This window comes from Cicer arietinum, chromosome 7, assembly GCF_000331145.2.
Source record: "Cicer arietinum cultivar CDC Frontier isolate Library 1 chromosome 7, Cicar.CDCFrontier_v2.0, whole genome shotgun sequence".
Lineage (NCBI taxonomy): Eukaryota > Viridiplantae > Streptophyta > Magnoliopsida > Fabales > Fabaceae > Cicer > Cicer arietinum.
The window spans coordinates 2,235,488-2,237,372 of NC_021166.2; the positions used below are offsets into that span (position 1 = coordinate 2,235,488).

Consider the following 1,885-nt stretch of genomic DNA (forward strand, 5'->3'; position numbering starts at 1 on the left):
ATATTTTTGCCAGAGGGAAATGGAGACAAACAGTTGTATAATATTACATGGAATATATGATGGAATCGAACATGCTCTGAGCACTCTCGTTTAAAATTTTTTTTTTCTTATTTTATGTGAATATGAATTCTGGTAGGTTGAAGGACCCATAGAAAGAGGCAGTTAAACAAAGATTGTTTTATTTTTTGGATACTTTCCTCGCGATTTGGAAGAATGACATCAGTCATTCACTTACATTGGATTCATCTGTTTGTTACGCGTACTTTGTTGCCAAAGGAAGCACAGACACATGTTTGGATCCTCTCTTGCATGTTACAGAGGGAAGAGAGACACTATTGATCCACTTCACACTTCGAGTGTTTCTAGCTGCATATTATGATTAGGTGAATACTCATTCAGTCCTCATTTTTTGGCTTTCTACCGGATTTTTGCTTCCTATAGAATCCTAGGTTCCATTAGTGTATTTGGGGACGTGGAAGCAAAAACTAATGGAATATGCAAGATATTGATAATAAGTATGAAATAGAGAAAAATAGAGATAACTTTTATATTGATGAAATGAGAAAAATGACTACAATAGTAGGTATAATGAAATTTATATATCCAACTTAAACTAATTAATTTCAAACTAAAGTAACTAATTTTTCATCTCTAATATCCCTTTGCAATTTAGAAGGCGATACTTTTAGTTTGGAATAGATGAATGTTGATAAAAATAAAATAAAGAAATATAATGAGAAATGTTGAACTACATCGTTTAAGTGATTTTGAAATGCTAGAAATAATTGGTCGAAAGATTCTAAATGTTGAAAATACATCGGTTAAAAGCTATTATTTAGAAGATTTTGAACGTAGAGTTTATACTTACATGCAAGATTTGGTTTGCATTATTTTTTTTAAAGTCGATTTGACTAAAAAGAAAGAAATTTTTGGCACAAAATATTATTGGCATTCTTGAGAAATTTTCAACAAGTGCATATAACTATTTTTTTCATACTAGACGAAAGTTTGTAACAAGGTTGATATCATAACATTGAAAAAATCTTGAGTTTTTAAATAGTTTTGTTGGTAAACATGTTGTCTTTAATGTCTATTGTGTGATTGGATTTTTTTTAATATTATCATCATCACATGAAATAAGAATAAAGAATTAATTTTGAAGGGAGAAAATAGAGGAAAATGAATAAATTGTTCAAGAGTCAAATAGGAAACAAAAGATAAATCAATTAAGTTCTTATAAAAATTAGCAGAATAAATAGCGCTTCAATACCATATTAAAATATGTAAAATATTGATGATAAATAGAGACCATGGAGAAGAAAGTACTCCATCACTTTCAAAATATTTGTCTAGGTTTTTTCACAAATTAAGAAAAACTATAAATTAATAAAAAAAAATGTTAGAAATTTTACAAAATTATCCTTGTTACAGTGTATTGCTAGCACATATCATGATTATCAGCCATGGTCATAAATATATAATAGAGTAGTGGTGTGGACAATATCAATATAGATGTAGAATTGAGAACAAAGTAATTAAAGCTATTACATTGAAATGTCTATAATTAAGTGTATTAATTGGCAACATGGGATTGGCCTGGTAGGTAATGGCAATCAATGAGGAGGGACGTGGGAAATAAATGAGAAGGATAACCAAATGCATGAGAAGAGAGTAAATGAGTGAAATCTAATCTAAAGTGAAACCAATTTCATTTCCTAGCAATCGATTGAAAGTTGTGAGAAAGGCTTTGGATATACACGATGTCGATGTCGGGATCTTGAGAAAGAGAGACAATAAAGAAGGAATAAAGTTGGTACATGGATTTATTTGTGCAAATCAACAACACACAAGAAGCAAGGGTATTTATGGAATAAAAAAAACCACA

At 29.7% G+C, this 1,885-nt stretch overlaps 1 protein-coding gene across 1 annotated transcript in view; it reads left to right on the forward strand.

Annotated features, from left to right (window-relative positions):
* Positions 1 to 135, forward strand: part of LOC101493353 (protein YIP4b-like) — a 4,193-nt gene extending 4,058 nt beyond the window's left edge. Inside the window, exon 4 of the mRNA XM_004507789.4 lies at positions 14 to 135. The gene's annotated coding sequence lies outside the window, so the exon portion shown is untranslated. The remainder of the gene's footprint in view (positions 1 to 13) is intronic.
* The last annotated feature ends 1,750 nt before the right edge of the window (positions 136 to 1,885 follow it).